General features: G+C 47.1%; 1 protein-coding gene across 2 annotated transcripts in view; it reads left to right on the top strand.

Annotated features, from left to right (window-relative positions):
- The first annotated feature begins 3,247 nt into the window (after positions 1-3,247).
- DDR1 (discoidin domain receptor tyrosine kinase 1) overlaps positions 3,248-14,209 on the top strand; it is an 88,309-nt gene continuing 77,347 nt past the window's right edge. Inside the window, exon 1 of one of the 2 annotated variants that reach the window (XM_075323421.1) lies at positions 3,248-3,652. The gene's annotated coding sequence lies outside the window, so the exon portion shown is untranslated. Of the gene's footprint in view, positions 3,653-6,555; positions 6,807-14,209 lie in introns of those variants that run through there. The other variant, XM_075323422.1, reaches the window with a different exon arrangement.

Here is a 14,209-nt window from a genome sequence, read left to right as displayed (position 1 = left end):
GGATTATTGTAGAGGGCTATTAAATACACTTACTGGCCTTTATTGGGGTATTCTCAAGTTTGGAAGTTAACCCCAATCCATTGGGTAGGGAATAACTACCCAATCGCTGAGAGTCTGACTGTGGGGACCCTCACCTTTCCCAAGAACCAGGGCTCTGAAGAACCTCGTGTGAATGGAGTAGATGAATGGTCTATTCATTCTTATGGAGCCGAACTCTGCACTCAGATATCTCCAATGGTCCCTTAAGAATGAATGAAGTGGCAGTGCCCATGATTGACCACCACTCCATTCACATGGTTTTTTTTTCAGATCCCTGGTTTTCGAGATCAGTAGAGGTGTCAGAGGTCATGCTCCCAATGATTGGGAAGTGATCCATTGTTCCAAAGATAGAGAATTAATTCCAAATTTGAGAATACCTCTTAAAAGATATGGTCTCTAAATTACTAAAACAAAAGTAAGAGCGAGGGACATACATTATGGCATATAGCACGCCCTAATCCGGTACCTCTACATAGAAATATCACCCGCTAATGAAGTCCCTTAGTGTTCCCATTTGCCATGTTACACCAGTCATAGCCCAAATATGTATGATGCCTCATCATGATGTATAATGCCCACACAAGGTCCCTCCACACAGGTTGAAGCCACAAAGACACTATGATTGCCTCATATTGTGAAGCCCCTCAAAAAAAAAAACCCCAAAAAACTCACCAAGCTCCTTTACTAGGATAGGCAGCTTTGGTCTGCGTTGTGTGTGTGGCTCCGCACAGCAGGCGTGATCCAAGATGTCATCGCACCTTCTGTGACGAGACTGAATAGTGGAGCAAGGAGCTGACGGCTCCCTCCTCCACTATTGTATCTACAACCAGACGGTGAAGATACCACCAATCCACCAGGACAGCTTTCCAAATTGTGGAATGTTCCTCTGGACACAGGGCAGTTTCAAAGCTATCCACTGCCAACATTGATGACATCACTATGGAGGACATGTTACCAACTGGCTGCCATGATCACATACCAGTGTGGATGGTGGTAAGCAAGAAACACCTAAAAAATTGCTTCAAGTCCCAATATTTGTAGGCCACAGTCAGCACTAGACCTACTAATATGTATTGTGCAGAGAACTAACCTCGTACTATGTAGTTGGCTGACGACCAGCAGCCAGAGGAGACGGAGAGTCAGCCATGCAACCAATAGGAACCCGACTACTGTTCCCACCTAGTGTGAAATTCCTGCCGGTCAGCTCGGGTCCTTGGCCTGTCTGAGGAGTGTGAGGTTTCCCCGCTCAGCGGGAGTCCAGGTATGAAAGATACTGAAGTAAATCGGGAAACTATACTTCCACATGAATCCCCCTAGTACCAGTCTCCTCCAGTGAGCGAGTCTGATCCAGAAATAGCACTATATACTAATTATAAGACTGGCTGCATATTCATTCTATGCGTATTCATTCCTTGTGGGTTTCGTGGGCAGATATTACATACAACTAAAGACTTCTCAATGCGTATGCTAAAAAAAAGTCAATTTCAAGGTTTAAATACTTTAGTGCAGGGGTCCCCAACCTGTATCTCGGGAGCCATATGTGGCTCGCGGGACCATGATTTGTGGCTCGCGGTTGTCTGTCAGCTTGGTGCATTAGGATCAGGTTTAGCAAAAATATATGAAGAGCAGATCTTCAGATGGTGACTTTTGAAAGTAGCTCCACACAAAAGAGCAGATGTGAATGGGGGTATAGAGGGAACCTCTGGATCTCAGTATACTGCCTTGGCGTGATTTCTGCTCAAAAGGTTTGATTTTCATTATACCAGTAATGGGGGCTCTGGGTGTCACTACTGTGAGGGGGTGAGAGCTGGATGTGGCTCACAACCCTCTCTCGGAGCTGTATGTGGCTCTCAAGGTCAAAGGGTTGGGGACCACTGCTGTAGTGTATTGGATCTAATGGGCACTTTGGTATTCACCAAAGACCTCCATGAGGTAGAGTTGGACTGCAAGGTCATTGCCTCTAAATAGCCTATGAAGGTTGTGTCTGACTATGGTAGGGAGTACCGGACTGGATGAACGAGAAAAGCATGAGACATAAGGAAGGTTTTAGATAGACTTTTATAACATTGACCAAGAAATTTTGACCAACATTTTTCCTATCATCTCGAGGACAGAGGTGCCCACTCTTCATTTCTGGTGAAGAAATGTCTAGTTTTGTCCAAAACGATTTTAATAAAGAGTGATACGAGATGGATGGTTGCTTCTCCCAGGAAGTGAGGGTACCTTTATTCTTGGAGGTCCCAGTGTTTGAACTCCAGACTCCAACAGTACAGATGTTTATAGCATATGAGTGGAATAACTCCCCCCTACCCTCCAGCTATCACTGGAATGTAGGTCCCCCCAATGTTGGATTCTTCAGTACCATCTAGAATGGGTGCAAGGCATTGGATCCAACCAGCTTTTCGGTACTGTATTCACCAGGGACTTCCATGAGGTGGAGTTGGATTGCAAACCATTCACGTGTCTTGGCCCCTAAATGGTTTTTGAGAGTTGGGGCTGGCTATAGTAGCTAGCAATGGTAGGGAATAGTCAGACAGTACCAGATGGAGCAGACCAGGAAGAGAAGCATGAAAGACTTCCATGGCATATTGACTAGATTGGCCATGAAATTCCTTCCGATATTACCCACATGGAGTTGAGAATGAAGGTGCCAATGCCTTGTAGAAATGTTCCAGTTGTTTCTCCAATGAGGTCTGGGTATTTCTATTATTTGGGGCCCTAATAGTTGGACCATATCAGACTAGACTTTTTTGGCAAATCGATGGAATGAAAAGACCTATCTTTAGGCTCCTGGTTACCAATGCATCATCTTCTACAGGACCCCCCCACCAGTGACGTCTTCTGTGGAAAAGGATCTATTGGGCCACCCAAGACACCAGGGTGCTTTGTAACTGGTTCTCCTGCACCCCCTATAAGTAAACATTTTATAAGTGCCTGATCTCAAAAACAAGGGCCCAATAACTTGGCACCCCTTGTGGAGGAAATTGATTTTGGTGGGTCACATACCTCTGCAGAGGAATCTGTGGAATACTCCTGGTACCTATCTCATGATGTCAGTGCCTGTCAGTCTGTCTGTCTGTGGTGGCTGCCTGTGTCACTATCACTGGAAGTCTATGTAGGGCTGAGTTATAGCGACAGGTGGTGGGAAGGAGAAGGGGGAGCACAGAGACACAGAGACTGAGGAGGGGGAATTCATTTGGGAAGTGGGAGACCGAGGAGAGGCCTGCGAGGAACACTGACGGCAACAGAAAATAGCCAGAAGACAGACTTGTTTGGGACTTTGCTATCCAGGGACGGGGTGGAGGACACAAAACTTCATTGAAAACACCAAAATTTACAATTATTCTGAAGACTTCAGAAAGTGACCGAAGTCGTAGACAGGCTGTTTAGAGATATGGAAATATATAGGGTTAACCAGGTACCTGGGCATTGATCCCTACTCTCTTACTGGCCTCCACGTGGGAGCATTCACTGCTGGATCTCTACAGGATTGTTAGATCTACTACCCACCAAAACCCTACAGTACCCAATCTCATATTTACTGGTCATCAAACCCCACGAAATCTCATATTCAAGGATCAGGGGCCAAGAAAGGGCTCAAGAAATACCGACTGTAAGTATATTTATTGTAACTTGTATTTCATAATCGTGAGTTTTATATATATATATATATATATATATATATATATAAAATATACATATAAAATATACATACACACAGTATATATACTATATATATATATATATATATACACTGTGTATATACAGTACATATACAAGATATATATACAGTATGTATTTATATATATTATATATGTAAATATATACTGTGTATATATATATATATATATATATATATATATCTTGTATATACACAGTATATATATACACAGTATATATATATATATACATATATATATATATATATATATATATATATATATATATATATATACACACACACACACACACACACACACACACACACAATACAAATGTATGCACATGATATAATTACCCAGTAACCTGTATCATTGACACAGCAGCCATATAAAAGTCCATAGTGTGCTGCCTTTAATTCATTCATATGTACAAAGCAGCAACATAAACAAAAAAAACTGGAAACCTCTGTAAACTAAGCTGAGATTGAGGGGGGAAATATTTCACCTATGCACAGCAGACTTCCTGTTAGCAAATTTTTGGAAAAATTAGCTGGCAACAGCTGATGACAGAGCAAAATAGCTTACTATACCATAATGCATCCTAAGTGGACACTAGATAAATAATTGCTAATAACATGTTTATTGCATTATGAAAATTGTTTGGTTTTTTTTCCTTTCTGCAACTAAGACTGGTTCCGCGCATGGAGACCGCAACGTCTAGACAAGGCTGAGGGTCATTTGATCCGAACTCAACAGCCCTGTAGTAATGTATAAGGCTTTTGACTTGGGGGCAGGAGACACAATCGGCCCAGACATTGTGGTCCAAACTTAGTATCTGGGAAACCGGCCTTACTTTTATGCTACAAGAAGGGCTGGTCGCACCATACAAGGCTCAGCTACACATTTTTTGGGTTTCTTCAGGGGGAGTGATGAAAATGGCCACATTTTGTAAGTTCCTAAACTAATTTAGGAACGATAAGGACATGTATAATAAAACATATGCAAGTCTGCACCACACCCCCTCTTCACTAATATGTTTCGCTGGACTACCAGCTTTTTCAGGGGAACTGGTGAACATGGCAACATGCTGCAAGTTGCTAAACTAATTTAGGAACTATAAAGACATGTATAATAAAACATATGTAAATCTGCACCCCCTCTTCACCAATATGTTTCACTGGACTACCAGCTTCATCAGGGGAAGTGGGGCAGTGTATCCCTAGCAACCAGACAACATTTAAAAGCTAGGCCTGTCCTTGTGGTACAGGTTTAATCTCCCTTACTAGTTGCTTAGCAGAGATATCATATTGTACTTAATGAAATTAATGGAGGGAATGTTCCTTCGTTAGCTGCTGATGTGTGAATGCTTTGACTTTTTCTCCTTCAGATTCCGGCAGAGCTGTGACTATGAGGTCATATCTCATTCAATTTAATTAAGCTGCATTATTATGGCCACCGGAGTCTTTACCAGCCGTACAGAACGGCCTCAGCTGACTTTTGGCTAATACAAGGTCTTGCAAAAATCCAATATCTTGTCATTCCATTAGGGGTTTTACAAATGTCAGGGTACCATAAACTGGGTTCACAAGTGTCTATGTGCCATTGGCTCGCTCTATTAGTTTCAATGTGTCATTGTACTGGATCCACTAGTGTCAGCGGGCCACTCTTCTGGGTCCACCAATGTCAGTGTGCCATAAGTGTCAGTGTGCTATTGTGTGAATCCACTAGTGTCTGGGGGCCATTGTCTGGATCCACTAGTGTCAGTGTGCCATTGACTGAATCCAATAGTGTATGGGTGCCATGGTCTGGATCCATGAGTGTTAGTGTGACATTATCTGGATCTACTAACGTCTGTATGCCATTGTCTAGATCCACTAGTGTTAGTGTGCAATTCTCTGGATCCAACAGTGTTAGTGTGCCATTGTTTGGATTCACTAGTGTTAGTATGCTATTGTCTGGATCCACCAGTGTTAGTGTGCCAATATCTGGATCCACTAGTGTTAGTGTGTCATTATCTGGATCTACTAGTGACCTTATGCCATTTCTAGATTCACTATTGTAAGTGTGCCATTGTCTGATCCACTAGTGTCAGTGTGCCATTGTCTGGATCCACTAGTGTATATGGGACCACTTTAATCAGTGGATCATTATTGTGGGTAACGTGTATCTATGAGTGATATGTAAATGTCTACCATTGTTTTAGACCCATTAGCCCACACTGCCATTTCTATGGGCCTACTACTATTAGTTCACTGTATCGGGGGAGCAATAGTGTTGCCACGATATTGTTCTGGATCCAGTATCACCCAAATAATTTGATGTAGGGTGTTAGTGCACCATTGTGGTATGTCTGGGGACTGTGAAAATGAAATTTTGGGTTAGGGACTAGCACATGACCTGTGGGTTGGGATAATAAGGAGGGGCTGTGGTACTTAATGCTGAGGAATGCAGTACGTACAAATGAGGGGATTAATACATCGTAATCTCACGCCTTTAATCTTGTATTACTCCTGAATAATCCTGGTACAAACATGGTGTTATCTGAGGCCACTGCTGTAACTCCATCACATATTCTCCCAATCTTTTCCTTTCTTTTCCAGCTCATCACCCATCTTGTCACTTGCTCTTTCCATGCTCCCCCCAATGTGCTGCCGTGGCTGCATGCATCCTTCTTTTCCCTCAATGTCTCTCTCTGTGTCTCACAATCGCCCCATTGTTCCTGTTTATTCCTTTATTCCGGGCAGCTGTCCCTCCATCACGCCCCTTGACACACCGAGCAGCTGATCTTCGCCCCCCCTCCCCCTCATCACCCACATATCATCCCCTAGTATATATGGGCATCTGCTCCTACTGACATTCAAACCCAGGTACCAGGCCCTGCCCGGCTAAAATTCTACATTTTCCACATTTCCCAAAATTGATTAGTTAGATGCACCAAAACAGCTAGCTATGAACCGATAGACCAAGAGCGAAATGTTAGGTTGACCAATAGGTCACAACTGTTGCCAGTGATGACCAAATGCCGAGGGAGTCCTAGGCCCCCCCTCAGCTTCCCTCAGCCCTAATGAGATACAGACAGACGCTGATATGATATCTGCACATAAGGTAAGAAGGAGTGTGCTCTCCGAAGAAGACTGCTAATTTATTTTCACATACAGGGTTTATCAAGCTAATAGGGGCGTAGCTATGTCGTGTACAAAGGAATAACTTTCGTTTCTCGGCAATAGCATAAATGAGTTTCGATTCTTGGCGTAAGCGTAACTTTCCATTTCTCAGTAAAAACACAACTCTTATTGTCTTAGACTAGGCGCAGGTCTTATCTCTGTCCTTGGGTCTCAGCGTCTAGAGTCCTTGAATCCGCTCTCAGCGTCATAGCGCAGCTGGGCTTGTTTGTTCATCTTACAAAACAACATGAATGTCCATCTATTCAATTTTAAGTTAACTCTTTCCTCACAATAGCTATACCAGGGGTGCAAAGTTGCTCTTGGACTCAGATTCCTGAATGCCCCTTGTGTCACGTCAGTGGACAACAGTACTATAAATGGCATATATATATGTCGAGTGGAATGGTAAAGATTTTCCAATGGAGCTTAAAGGGGACAAATCATTAGTCATAAATACGGTATATAATATTTTTGCCAGGTGTAAATGCCACTGTTCTCCTGAATTTGGCGGTTATTGTCTTGTTCCTGCGCCTCTCCATTTCTGAGATATGACCTCTTCTTCCTTATGTATAAATCTAATTTTATTACCAGGTGGGAAGACGCCCACTGAGAACAGTTGGGAGACCACGCCCACTTGGATAACAAGTCCAAATATACATACAGGGAAAAAGAGGCCATATCTCAGGAACAGAGAGGCGCAGGAACAAACAAACAACAACGTCGGATTCAGGAAAACAGCGGCGTTTACACCAAGTAAAAAAAAAAAATATTTATGGTTAAGGCTAGGTCCCCTATAAAGTTTAAACTCTGCCTTAGGCATTTTGCATGCCACTGTACATGATCTCTTTTCTCTTACGTTCTAACTCTCGTGTAACATACGGGAAGCTCAAAGAAAAAAAAAACAGGGACTCCTGAAGAGTTGGCAAAACTCCCAGGAGAAAACTAGATCTTCCTTAAACATCACAAAAACCATTTTAGGAGGATGCCCATAAATTGGGAAGTCCAATGATCCTCCATGTAAAAATTTTGGGGATACATTATGGCTGATACCACATGGAGTCATCCTATGGCCACGTTTACCAGCCAAAAGGAGAATGGTTCTTCATGGGCAATAAACACACAACTGTCACACCTACGAAATGTTGAAGGCACTGGAAAAAAAGCTCATCAATTTTGGCTACAATGGCAGTAAAAAACAAACAAAAAAAACAGCATGGTTCCCTTTCTTGTTCACAATCGGCCTTACTGTGAAATACTAAAAACAGGAAAAACATTACAAAACTAATCTGTGTGAACCTGGCCTGATGGCGTCTACTCTACAAGCACCGTTCAGAGGTTTTTTCTCACCACAATTTCCCATCAACAGAATGGGTGATAAAATTTTGATAGGTGATACAGTTTCTGATGGGACCTCCATTATCCCCAAAAATGGGGTGATTTTATTTCGGAAATAAGGATGCGCTGATCATAAAACACCTTAAGGCTATGTTCACACAAGGCGTTTTTGCTGCGTTTTTTAGATGCAGATTTGCCTTGCTTTGATGCAAATCCATGCTAATAAAAAGCTGCTTTTTAGGCTATGTGTCCACGGGAGAATGTAGCTGCGGATTTTTCTGCATCAAAATCCGGAGCTTTCCCGCAAAATCCGCACCTTTTCAAAGATACGGATTTGCCGCGGAATTGTCGCGGATTTGATGCGGCTTTTTTATTTTTTCCCCAATTTTAAAGCCAAAATCCGGATGAAAATCCGCAACAATAATTGACATCTTGCAGATTTTTCCGGATCAAAATCCGCACGAAATCCGCTGCGGAAAAATCCGCAGCGTGGGCACAGCATTTCCAAAATGCCATAGAAATGGCTGGGAAGTGCCTGAGCTGCAGATTTTCGGGAAATCCGCGGCTTTTCCGCGAGAAATCCGCGGCAAAATCCGCGCATTTTCCGCAGCGTGGACACATAGCCTTATAGTTCCAGCAAAGTCTATGACATTTCTGAAATCTCATGCACACACACACAAACACATCAGTCTTTTTTCCTGACTGTTTTGTCAAATACCTGCGTTTTCGGTCAGGTTTTTAAAGAATGAGCATGTCAGTTCTTTGCTGCAGATTTGCTGCGTTTTTTTATCGATACAACCCATTTTGTAGAAAAAAAAGACGCAAATCCGCACCAAATCTGCAGCAAAAACGCCACTAAAAGACGCATGAAAAACGCACCAAAAATGTAGATGACTCAAAGGAGATTTCCTGCCACAAGATCAGGTTTTGGTCAGAAAAAAAAAAACTTACCAAAAAAATCCATGTGTGAACATAACCTAAGGGGTACTTCTCACATAGCGAGATCGCTGCTGAGTCACGGTTTTTGTGACGCAGCAGTGACCTCATTAGTGATCTTGCTGTGTATAACACTGAGCAGCGATCTGGCCCCTGCTGTGAGATTGCTGCTCGTTACACACAGTGCTGGTTCATTTTTTGGACGTTGCTCTCCCGCTGTGAAGCACACATCGCTGTGTTTGACAGCGAGAGAGCAACAATCTGATTGTGCAGGGAGCCGGCTTCTGGCAGCCTGCGGTAAGCTGAAACTAAGGTAAATATAGGGTAACCAAGAGAAGCCCTTTGCTTGGTTACCCGATATTTACCTTGGTTACTAGCATCCGCCGCTCTCAGGCTGCCAGTTCCGGCTCCCTGCACACGTAGCCGGAATATACATCGAGTAAATAAGCAAAGCGGTTTGCTTTATTAACCTGATGTGTACTCTGGCTAGGAGTGCAGGGAGCCAGCGCTAAGCGGTGTGCCCTGGTAACCAAGGTAAATATCGGGTAACCAAGCGCTTGGTTACCCGATATTTACCTTAGTTACCAAGCGCAGCATCGCTTCCACGCGTCGCTGGTGTCTGGAGGCTGGTCACTGGTGAGATCTGCCTGATTGACAGCTCACCAGCGACCATGTAGCAACGCACCAGCGATTCTGACTAGGTCAGATCGCTGGTGGGATCGCTGGAGCGTCGCTAAAGTGTGACGATACCCTTAGGCGGGCTTTGCACGTTGCGACATCGCAAGCCGATGCTGCGATGTCGCACGCGATTGTCCCCGCCCCCGTCGCAGGTACGATATCGTGTGATAGCTGGCGTAGCGAAAATTATCGCTACGCCAGCTTCACATGCACTCAACTGCCCTGCGACCGTCGCTCTGGCCGGTGACCCGCCTCCTTCCTAAGGGGGCGGGTCGTGCGGCGTCATAGCGACGTCACACGGCAGGCGGCCAATAGCGGCGGAGGGGCGGAGATGAGCAGGATGTAAACATCCCGCCCACCTCCTTCCTTCCGCATATCCTACGGAAGCCGCAGTGACGCCGGTAGGAGATGTTCCTCGCTCCTGCGGCTTCACACACAGCGATGTGTGCTGCCGCAGGAACGAGGAACTACATCGGACCGTCGCGTCAGCGTAATTATGGATTACGCCGACGCTGCACCGATGATACGATTATGACGATTTTGCGCTCGTTAATCGTATCATCTAGGCTTTACACAGTACGATGTCGCATGCGATGCCGGATGTGCGTCATGACTCCGGAATGTCTGACTGAAGGCCTTTGACCTTCCCCCAACAACCCCCTACCCCCTAGGGTTCTTATCTAAAATAAACACAAACACTGTGTGACGTTGGAATATAAAGGCCACAGCAGCCCCATTTATTCATAACATAAACATCAGCCATGTAACAATACAACTCTTCATTGAAGAACCCGAAAAGGAAGGGGGGGGTACCTGAAGGTTAACCAAAATGTTCTTTGCAACATCAGCCCGTCTCCTGACCCTCAGCCGCAACACACCGACTCGAGAGCCCAAGCCAGATGTTGCCCCCACTATGTCCCGCTGAGACTCAACCCAGCAAGGACCCGTTTACCAAACAATTGCACCGCTAGAGGTAACCCGCTCCGGCACTGGGTTCCGTCCTCTCCTCTGTGCAAACCCCCACCTTCAGACACCCCCCTCCTTTCCGCCGCTGCGACAAATACGATCTTCCTTCTTTTCTTCATCGATGTCGAATCCACAATTAGGGCGGGCGGGCGGGCGGGAACGATTCCAGTCACCGTCCAGGTAGGAATGGCCCACCCCCCCTCTGACCTGCCCTATATACTACCCCCTATAGCCACCACCCCCTGACCAATCACACTGACCCCTGATCCTAACTGCCCCTTAGCACCACCCCCAAATTTCGCGCCCAAACTGACTTTCTCCATTAACCCCTTATTAACCCTATGGCCTGGCATCCCTCCTAGTCATGTAGCCCTCCCTTAAGCCCCTTCGGGTCAGCAGTCCGGGCTCTTCCTTGACTCCGGAATGTCTGACTGAAGGCCTTTGACCTTCCCCCAACAACCCCCTACCCCCTAGGGTTCTTATCTAAAATAAACACAAACACTGTGTGACGTTGGAATATAAAGGCCACAGCAGCCCCATTTATTCATAACATAAACATCAGCCATGTAACAATACAACTCTTCATTGAAGAACCCGAAAAGGAAGGGGGGGGTACCTGAAGGTTAACCAAAATGTTCTTTGCAACATCAGCCCGTCTCCTGACCCTCAGCCGCAACACACCGACTCGAGAGCCCAAGCCAGATGTTGCCCCCACTATGTCCCGCTGAGACTCAACCCAGCAAGGACCCGTTTACCAAACAATTGCACCGCTAGAGGTAACCCGCTCCGGCACTGGGTTCCGTCCTCTCCTCTGTGCAAACCCCCACCTTCAGACACCCCCCTCCTTTCCGCCACCGCGAGCGCGCATGACCCCTTGTGCGCGCGAGTCCTCCCACACCAACAAAGCCTTCTCAACCCCCTCCATCAGCCCTAAGGCCCAAATATCATTTCCCACCGAATTTAAATGGACCCCGTCCCGGCGCAACAAGTCGGCGGACGCCGCTTCCAACTCCGGGTGCCGAACAGAGACACCCCCAACCCGGGAAATGAACCGCCCAATCTCCCGATTCACTTTACTTCGCGCCCTGTTTACTGCTTCCACTGACCTGGCGTGCCGCCATGTCAGCCGCGCGACCATATCCGACCAGACAATTATTAGACCCGGGTGGGAAGACAGGAGCCGCAGGCAGTCACATTTTATGTCTTGTATCAGGTCCCTGGAAGCCCGGAGACCCAGGTCATTCCCACCCGCATGTAGTACCACCACGTCCGGTGCTCTGTCCAGCTGCGAATGGTGGCGCCAGGTAGGCAACACCTCACTCCACAGCATGCCCCTGACCCCGATCCATCGCACAGTAGCCTTTTCCCTGGGAACCCCCAACTGGCGTCCGTCCGGTCGTATTCCCGCACGAAACGCCCCCCAATACACGTATGAGTGGCCGAGCACCCACACCAACAACGGTAAACCTACAAAACAAAAAGTGACAACACAGGAAGGGGGGGGGGGGGCACGAGGAAGAAAAGATGGGTAATGATTACCAAACAAATACCGCCCCCGACCCCCCCCCTTCCCCACCAATATCTCACAACAAGTTCGGCCGGACGTAAGATCTAAACCTGGCCGAGTCCCATCGTCCAATCTTACGGAGAGCCTGCGTGCCCAGACCCCAACGAGCCGCCTGAGTCGCAGCCCCAATCCGAAAGGAATGCGACGCGAACTCAGCCTCGTTGAGACCGCAACACTGCAGGCACCTCCGAAAGATGCAGACAAATTGGTAACTCGACAAGGCTGACCCGTCCTGGTGGGACAAAAGGGACCCCGGGCGAGCTCCCCTCACTTCTAAAAACGCCGACAGCCATCTGACAGGGCACTCCGCTAAACCAGGTACACCCCATAGTTCCACCATCCGACCTCTACCCAGCTGGTCCGTCTTTGACCGTCTCAAGCAACACCGCACCACATCCATACCGCATTCCACGTCCTCCAACAACAAACCTCCGTGACTCCTCGTGTTTCTGCTCACCAGTTCACTAATTCTAAACGCCCCAAAGAAGGCCAAAACAAAAGCGGTCCCGAACAACTGGCATTCATACTCCGAACAGCACACCCGCGGCAAAACCGACAACAGCTTGCCCAGCAGCTCAAAAGATACCGGGCGCCGGAGGTCTCGGCGCGCCCCCGCCCTCCGGTAACCCTTCATCACCTGGCGCACCCAGAAATCCTTCGTAACATCCTTCCAGCCCAATAACTTGAAAAAGAAGGAAATGCCCGCTAACCTGCCCGCCACGGCCGACCACGAAAGGCCTTCTTCCTTAGCCCTGCCCAACATGAACAAAACTAAATAAACTCTGTCACCTTCAGATACATGACCTCCCACCTCATCAACCAACTCGAGCCAACGGTCCCACGCTGAATTATAGCTGCGCCACGTACTGGGTGCCACCGAATGTCGGATCAATTCCCAGGCCGGCTGCAAACCAGGTCCCACAACCAGACGGGCCACACGGTCTCCTGCTGCTCCGCGTCCGGCGCCAGCATTCGAAAGCGGTCCCACTGGAAGCGAGATAAAGCATCAGCCACAGAATTCAGCACCCCCGGCACATGTACAGCGCAGACCCACAAGTTCAACTCCAGACATTTCAGCACCAAATGACGCAAGAGATCCACCACCGGGGGGGAATCAGCTGTCAACTTGTTAACACACTGAACGACCCCCAGGTTGTCACACATGAAACGCACCTTCCTGTCTTTCAAATCCTGTCCCCAAACCTCTAAGGCCACGACAATAGGGAAAAGTTCCAACAGGGCCAAATTCCTAGTCAGACCGCAAACCCGCCACGAATCAGGCCACCTGCTGACGCACCATCTCCCCCCAAAATATGCGCCAAAACCACTGGATCCCGCCGCGTCCGTATACAGCACCAACTCCTCATTTGACACCACCTCACGAAGCCACAATGACCGTCCATTATACAGCTGCAAAAAACGGGACCACACTCTCAGGTCCGCCTTATGCTCCACCTTCAAACGCACAAAATGCAAAGGGTGCAACACACCGGTGGTGGCTTGAGCCAAGCGACGGGAAAAAACTCTCCCCATCGGCAAAATTCTACACGCAAAATTCAACTTCCCCAACAGGGACTGCAAGTCCCGTAAACGAATCTTCTTGGCCTCAATGGCCCCTTGAACGCAACGCCTCAAATCCACCAGCCTGTCCTCCGGCAAGCGGCACTCCATGGCAACCGTATCCAGCTCTATACCCAGGAATTTCAAAACCGTAACCGGACCCTCCGTCTTCTCCGGCGCCAACGGAACGCCAAAGCGGCGAGCAACCTGCTCCACTGTCCGAAGCAAAAGGGAACACTGCGAGGATCCAGCAGGCCCCATGCACAAAAAGTCGTCCAAGTAATGCAACACTGAATCTAGAC

This window comes from Anomaloglossus baeobatrachus, chromosome 9 (genome assembly GCF_048569485.1).
Source record: "Anomaloglossus baeobatrachus isolate aAnoBae1 chromosome 9, aAnoBae1.hap1, whole genome shotgun sequence".
Lineage (NCBI taxonomy): Eukaryota > Metazoa > Chordata > Amphibia > Anura > Aromobatidae > Anomaloglossus > Anomaloglossus baeobatrachus.
Note: the sequence above shows the minus strand (reverse complement) of the source record. Positions and strands in the feature narration are given on the sequence as shown.